General features: G+C 43.1%; 1 long non-coding RNA gene across 2 annotated transcripts; it reads left to right on the top strand.

Moving 5' to 3' along the window:
- The first annotated feature begins 1,518 nt into the window (after positions 1-1,518).
- Positions 1,519-2,855, top strand: LOC115554464 (uncharacterized). 2 transcript variants are annotated; one of them, XR_003978604.1, is made up of 3 exons: positions 1,519-1,756; positions 1,838-1,919; positions 2,521-2,855. It is a non-coding gene; the product is annotated as an uncharacterized LOC115554464 (long non-coding RNA). The 2 variants fall into 2 exon arrangements; XR_003978603.1 differs by having other exon boundaries at positions 1,523-1,919.
- The last annotated feature ends 5,610 nt before the right edge of the window (positions 2,856-8,465 follow it).

Genomic DNA, 8,465 nt, shown 5'->3' with positions numbered 1-8,465 from the left:
TTTCTAGCGAGAAATATACTTTTTACTTTACTTTTTACATAATCTTCAGTCAGTGATTGTGTCTGAACTTTAGTTTTATAGTTATTAGGATTTGATCGGCTCGCTCGCATGTTTCAACGACGTCAGGTTGTTAGGAATAGGGACGCTGCTTTCGCTAAACTAGCAGCTCACGTGCTTCCTGCGTTTGTGTTATTAAACTGTTACTTTATGTAACTTTTAATGATATCATCTTGTTAGAAACACGTATATCTGAGAGCCAACCCAGTCGCCAAAAGCATACGTTGACAGTGTACGTTTCGTGAACACTGGATTACGTCACATTTCAACATAAAATAGCGTGTTATACACACACGCACGCACACACACACAAGCACACACACGCACGCACGCACAGACACACACAGACACAGACACACACACACGCACACGGTGCATTTCGCTGCTAAAACAACAACAAAATTCCCTCAAATATTATTACTAAAGAACCGTTTTCCAAAGAACGAAATGTAAACCAATGCATTCTGAATGGGAGTGTTTCTCAGATTTTTCCATGCTACACAGAACGAAATGTAAACCCATGCAAATAAAGACTTCATGGTCATAATAATTTAAATATCATTAATCTCCTGAGTGTGTTGGGTGGTATTCTATTTTTTTCAACGGGGCTGCATCCAGTCACTTGACCGTCATGGTTGCTATGGTGGTTGCTATCGACCGCCCCCTCTAATCCTTACATGGCTCTAAAAACCACGCGGCAAAGGAGCTGCCGTAAATGGTGTTGTTTTTGTCGTAAACTGGGGTCCGACGGTTAAAAAATAGACAGATATTCCGAGGTATCCTTAAAAGGCAGCTTGGATGTTTTTATTTTCTGCAGTTTAGACTTCTTCTATAACCTATTTTTGAAAGCAAAACACCAAGTTCATTGATTTAACGAGGCAGGGTTATTTCAAACAATTTATTCAATAAATATTTGTGAGAGGTCATTCCTTCTCCTGAGTTTGCTTCCTATTTATGTCTAGTGTACACCCCTACTGTCCAAAAGCATCCCCCCCCCCCCAATATGGATTTGGAGAGTTGTTGCCACGTCCCAGTGGTGGAAGTATCATATAATATGAAAGAGGGCATTCAATTATACTACAATGATCAATTAGGAGGCCGAAGCCCTAAAGGAAGTGATGCAATAGGTGACTGAGGCGAGAACATTTAAGTAAACTGTACCTTGGGGTCTCTTATATATCAAAGGGGGTTTCAAAGGACGCATATACGCTTCAACCTGTGGCTCCAGCCCTACAGGAAATGACTCAGCAAGTGCTCCATCTCGTTGCACCTGCACCCAGCGGCTCGCTTGCAAGATTATGGCCTGAAGTTCTTCCCAGACCTATATGTAACCAGGTGTAAGAAACACTGTTAATTTAGTACCATAAAAGAAGAGAGACTGTTTACTTTAATTATCTTATTTATTTTGAATGCACCGCTCAACTCGCATGGTCCCACGTAGGGTACCTAGTTCTCAGCAGTCAATCAGAAGCTACGCAGGCCACGCTCAGCCTGTCGGCTCGGAGAGGAAGTGCAGTCGCGTTGCTCTTCCAGTCTTTTCGGATCTCAGCCAGAGAAGCGAGGGCAGCTGTGTGTTAAGGAGAAGATGAAAACCAGAGAAAAAAACCCAGAGTGAAACCTGTGAAAAAGGAAAAAGAGTCGGAGCACTTACCCAGTGGAGGTCAGGAGCCAAGTGGCTGAACGAAGGAGAGTTACGTCGGTAAGACGAGTTAATTATCCGATGAAAAGATAGCTTGACGCTTACCGTCGTCGTCCATGCTAATGCTAGCTCTGTGCTTAGCAGGCTAACTGCTTGCCTGTCCTCCGGAGAGCTGCTACGAGGTTCGGCATCGGCATGCTCCACCTTGATACACAGAGCAACGGTGAGAAATTTGCTCTTTAGCTGCTCTGATGCTATTTTCCTGTTGTTTTCCGTGTGCTGAAAGAAAGCAGTGGTGATATTAGGGAAAAAAGTAATTTGATATGTTGTGAATGTGATGAATGTAAAACAATAGTTTATTTTGTATTGTGCAATTTATTGAAGACATGTATGTTATTCCAACTGAGTTTAAAGCAATTGGAGGGTAATTTTTGGTGCAGATCTCGGACATGAATAGGCCTATAGTGTAAGAGTGAACTAAGCACAATTCTTTAATACCTCTGAGTCTAACTCAAAATGTGTACTGTTATGTTATTTGCACATGGTTCAGATGTTAATAATTAATGGTTTTGTATGTTAATGGTTGCCATAAGTATTATTTAAACTGTTCACATGAACAGGTAAATGTGTGAGCACTTAAATATTTAGTTCTCATGAATGATACACTAAAGATTGAACGTTGTACAACAAAGACAGAGATTTGAGAATTGAATAGAGATGAAGATTTGTCAGAATAAGATGTAATTGTGTGCATCTTTTGATATCTGATATCCCTAATGATGCATCTGAGAATGGATAGTGTTGAATGTATTGTGTGTCTACAGGTCAGGTTTTTTAGAGGACTGAAGAGTCTGAGGTTCAGGACAACTTCCTGCTGTAAAAGAACTACCCTGATTGAAGATTAGCACCGAGGAGATATTCACGTACACACTCATTCACACAAATAATACACTCACATTACACTACAAGGAACCTTGGAATCAGGTGAACTTGCAACAACTCCTTTTATTTTAAGTGCCCCAACAGACATTTTTGTTTTAAGTGTGCACACTACTTTTTTTTATTTTTCTTACTGTTTGGTATAATATTTTGCAGTTTGTACGAACCAGACAAATTACTTTGTTCACTGTAAAATATAAGAGTGGCTACTCAATTGTTACTCTTGTGTCTGCCTCATTGTTGTTGCTCAGTACAGTGGCTCCTCTCGAATTTGGTCTCTTCTGATTCTGGTCCTGGTCTTGTTAGTCCAACTTATATTATACTGTAATTCACTTTTACACTCCTAAAATTGGTTACAGAAGTGGCGAACCAGCCAGGAGAAGGATGAGAGCAGTATCAGTGCTATTGAGGATCTGAGAAAGCAAGTGGCAAGTCTGCAAAGCCAACTAACTACATACATGTCACAGAAAAACACCAAAGGAGCTAGCAACAAGGGATCTGCAGGGAAGCAACAGAGCAGGATGTCAAAGCCAAATGATACAGACATGCAAAGACAAATCAAAAAGAAACAGACATACAAACCCAAGCCCTGGTACTGTCTTAACTGCGGCGAAGATGGGCACATTGCCCCCTGCTGCACCGACCCCGCAAACCCCGACCTAGTGGCAGAAAAGAAGAGGCAGTTGGAAAAAAAACAGTGCCAGTGGGAAGCTCAAAATGATTCAAACTTACTTTTAAACGACTAACAGTTCCTGTTGTGGGACAAACGGGCTGAGGAGAGTCAACAACGTCCCTCAGACGTAAACAAGGAAGACAAAACCCCTACTGAGATCAACAAAGACATTACACATACAGAGAACATTAAAGCTCAAACATGTTCCAGCTTACATCATCCAACGCAGGACCAACCGTTTAGACTCCCCAAACGGCTGGTTGGCATCAAGAGCACAGCCCAAGTGACTGTGAGAGGTGAAGAGGTCAACTGCCTTCTTGATTCAGGCTCACAAGTTACCACTGTACCTGAGTCATTTTACAAGCAGCACCTTTCAGAGCAGAAGATTAAGCCGATTCATGACCTCTTAGAAGTGGAAGGTGCAAATGGCCAGCTAGTGCCTTACTTTGGCTATATAGAAATTACCATAACCTTTCCAAAAGACTTTGTAGGAGTCCCAATAGATGTAAATACACTTGCCTTAGTTGTTCCTGACACTTCACAGTCCCTCATGCTCATAGGTACTAACACTCTAGATGTACTGTTTGACATTTACTCAGAGACTGACTTAACCAATCGCCAGCCCCTCCCACACGGCTACAAAGTAGTTTTCAAGGTCATTGAGTTAAGACGGAAGCAGGCAAGCAACAACCACCAGGGGGTAGTAAAGATGCAAGGCAAGACGCCTCAAGTCATTCCAGCCGGTGAAATTGTAGTGGTGGAAGGAGTTGCCCTTGTCACTGGTCTTCAGGATGAGAAATCCGTCGTCATTGAGTATCCATCATCATCCCCCTTGCCAGGTAGCCTGCTGGTAAAATCTGGTCTCGTTGATTTCCCCCAGCTACGGCCCCATAAGCTACCAGTCGTCATAAGCAACGAGTCTGACCATGACATCGTCATTCCAGCTAAGTGCACTATTGCAGAGGTTAGTGCTTATCAGACCATCATATTAAAGGAGCACAGCATAGCCAAGCAATCATAATCTGATTCCCCAGTCCCACTCGAATGGAAGCGACGCATCACTCAGCAGCTCAACAACATGGCTGATGTGTTTGCACATCATGACCAGGATTTTGGCCGGACGGACCAGGTGCGACACCACATAAAACTCTCAGATGAAAGTCCCTTCAAACTACGTGCCCGACCAATCCACCCACAGGACATTGAAGCTGTCCGGAGGCACATTAAAGAGCTTCTTGATGCGGGAGTTATAAGGGAGTCAGAGTCACCATTTGCATCGCCCATAGTGGTAGTCCGGAAAAAGAACGGCCAAGTCCGGTTGTGCATCGATTATAGGCGTCTAAACCTCCAGACTATAAAGGACGCGTACAACCTTCCAAAGCTGGAGGACACATTCTCGGCCCTCAATGGTTCTCAATGGTTCTCAGTTCTCGACCTTAAGTCGGGGTACTACCAGATCGAGGTTGAAGAGGTAGACAAACCGAAGACGGCCTTTGTGTGTCCGCTCAGATTCTGGGAATTCAACAGAATGCCTCAAGGAGTGACGAATGCCCCCAGCACGTTCCAAAGATTAATGGAACGGTGCATGGGGGATATGCATTTGAAAGATGCGGTGGTCTTCCTTGATGACGTCATAGTTTTCTCCAGAACCCTTGAGGAGCACGAAGAAAGACTCATGAGAGTGCTAACTCGTCTCAAAGAGTTTGGGTTGAAGTTATCCCCAGAAAAATGTGTCTTCTTCCAGACATCCGTCCGTTATCTGGGTCACATAGTCTCCAGAAGTGGCGTTCAGACAGATCCTGAGAAGATTTCAGCCCTGAAGACATGGCCTGTCCCCCAGACCCTACGGGAGCTGAAATCCTTCCTCGGTTTCGCTGGGTACTACAGGAGGTTCGTTAAGGGTTACTCCAGCATCGTAAAGCCCCTCCACAGCTTAACCTCTGGCTACCCACCTCTCCACAAGAAATCAAAAGCGAAACTAACAGACATAAGACAGAAAACAAACCAATACCATGACCCAAAAGAGCCCTTCGGGGGGCGCTGGACGCCAGCTTGCCAGCAAGCCTTTGAGGCAGTCATCCAGAGCCTCACTACAGCCCCTGTACTAGCCTTCGCTGACCCCCAGAAACCCTATATACTGCACACCGATGCCAGTACCACCGGGCTCGGTGCTGTGCTATATCAGGAGCAAGAGAGCCAACTCAGAGTCATAGGCTACGCCAGTAGAGGGCTGTCAAGAAGCGAGAGCCGCTATCCAGCGCACAAGCTAGAGTTCCTGGCGCTCAAGTGGTCGGTCACCGAAAAGTTCGGCGACTATCTGTACGGCAACCAGTTCACCGCTGTAACGGGTAATCCGCTAACTTACATCCTGACAACGGCCAAACTTGACGCGACGAGCTATAGGTGGCTAGCAGCACTATCCACATTCTCCTTCAAACTCCTCTATCGTCCAGGAAGGCCAGTGTTTCCCCCAGTAAATGTCTCAGTCAAGGTGGTAAGCAGTCGGTGGTGTTGTTGGCAAAAAAAAAAAAAAAAATTTTGGGGGTATTTTGCTCAAAGATGCCAGTACGCATGAATGAAATAATAATAATCTGAGGTAGCAGGCATTATCTCAGCCACCATCAGCATGAAGACAGTCAGGGAGAGGAGAACGGTGATGCCTGAGGGGAAAGACACACAGACACCATTCAAATACATAAGGGAAACACTCTAGAGGACACACTTTCATATCGACAAGCACAGTTTTCAAACCTTGCAGAAGGTTTACAAATCATGAATTTAAATAAACTCTTCATGATTTAAACACACTCTGACTAATCTCTGATGTAACTATGATGCACTCGGTCTACCACTCATAAGAAAACGACTCTACTCATTCTACTTTGAATCTGCTATTTCTGCTATGATTCCAAAAGCTACTCTGTCCAGTTGGGCAGCACTATATCATGCTACAAATTTAGCTGGAATAAACTTTAAGACTTGCCCCAACTCTGAGCACTTTTAAAACAAGACCAAAGACTGTTATTCTTGGCGACTGGGTTGGAAAGACACACACACATATTATATGAAGATAATACTTACACGTATCAGCTCTTGCTGTGTAAAATAATCTTCCTGAGGGGTGACACTCAGGTGACCATAGATATATATATTAACTAGATGCCCTACGGCGGCGTCTAGAACGTCACCAAAGGCCGCCATCTTATGCCCTGTTTACACCTACCCGATAGTGGGCCCCGATGGTGCCCGATGGCTAAATCAGCAGCTATCGTTATAACATCGGCAAATAGCGTGGTTGCATCGGGAAACACCGTTACTCTTCCCGGGAACATCGTTAGACAACGGGAAGAAACGGGAAGAAATGCTCAATGATCGGGCAACATCGGGCAACATCGGCAAAGAACGAACATGTTTGTTAATTTTGGGTCTATCGGGGTAGAATCGGTTACCAGGTGTTGCTATGGGCTAATCGGCTATAATCGGGAATAGAACGGGAGTATAACGTAAGACATCGCAAATCGTTCGGGAATTTTCCTGGGCACATCGGCTATATTCGTTAATCTTCCGCGCTTTATCGTGTTTTATCGTCTTTATATCGGCAACTTCAACACACGAAAGACCCTCGAGAACCCTAGACAAATAACGATTGTGAGTGAACAGATTGTGTTAAGGAAGACCCTCAATCTGCCACTTGGGTATAAATAGGGGGTGATGGATGGATGTCCTACTTTTATAATTACAGGGTACATCGCCCATTTAGAACCGGCGTTCTATTATTATAAAATCGCTATTGTAATATAAATAAATATATAAATAAATATCAGTCTAAACCAGTCTCCCCTTTGCCTTCTCCAGAAATGACGCCAAATGACGCCAAACGCGTCGTTTGACGTGTTTGGCGTCATTCGAAATGACGTCAAATGACGCCAAACGCACTTCGGGTGTCTTCCCTGGCATAAATCGTTACGTTATCGTTCTAACATCGAGTATGTGTAAATGCTACCCCGATAAATTGACCCGATCAATACATTTTTAGCCCGATGTCACCCGAATCACCCCGACTTCCACATCGGTGGTCCATCGGCCATTAGCGGCCATTAGCGGGATGGTGTAAACGGGGCATTACCACAGTAAAGCTTTCTGGTGGAATCTGTTGTAGCGGACGTAAGACTGCACAAACGCTAATACTCTTATCTCGCTGAAATCTGGACGGATTTACAAACGGTTTGGTTTCTAACAAACGTTATTAACGTGGTTATAATTCTGGATGCTTGAACATGTTTAAATTGCAGCTTTTCTCTTCGAAAAAAAAACTTAATCGTGCAGCTTAGTTGTGCATCACGCCGGGTAGGCTACTAGCTACCCAGTAATTTTACATCGATGGGAGAGGCAGAATTGCTATTTTCAATATAATTTAATTTGATCATGATTAAACTGAAGTTGCACATGATTTCCAATCGGGTTTGTTTGTCTTACATAATGAATTCTACAGCAAATTGCTGACTCGCAGATTACGGATGCGTTAATCTGCGAACTCTCGAAACGAGAACCCGTGGGATCACCTTTCACCTGTAGGATATTACAATATTATGACTTTTATTTTTAGGATAATTGGTAGTTATTTAGTGGAATTATATACAATACAGGTCCTGTTACACAGGAACAGCGGGGCTAGTATGACAATAGTATTGCTAGATTGTTGTTGACACAAGGCTTTTTAGAATATGTTGTTTTTAGTGTGGTTAATCTTAAATACTGATTGAAAATGTTGACAATAATTAATATATCTGGGTGCATTTCTCACTTTTTTAAGGTTTCAAACCTATGGTGGCATCATGCCTTCAGTGTGTCTTGAACAGCCACAAAGGTTGCACATATTATATTCATATTTTATCGTATTTGTCTAAATGCATACTTGACTGTAGATAGATTTGAGTGAAGTTACCAACACAATAGATTGCTGAGTTTTAGCAGCCCATATATTAATTTAACATAAATAACATGAATACCTTGTGCGTGTGTATTTATTGCACCTATCTGTTCTGTTTAATGTTCACTTCATATGAAAACACATGGTTATAATTACATAAATACATCTCTGCACAGGGTGGGGATTTCAACATGCAGCCTTTCTTGATGTATATTTGTAAAGGGAAA

The sequence above is a fragment of the Gadus morhua genome, chromosome 11, assembly GCF_902167405.1.
Source record: "Gadus morhua chromosome 11, gadMor3.0, whole genome shotgun sequence".
NCBI lineage: Eukaryota > Metazoa > Chordata > Actinopteri > Gadiformes > Gadidae > Gadus > Gadus morhua.
Note: the sequence above shows the minus strand (reverse complement) of the source record. Positions and strands in the feature narration are given on the sequence as shown.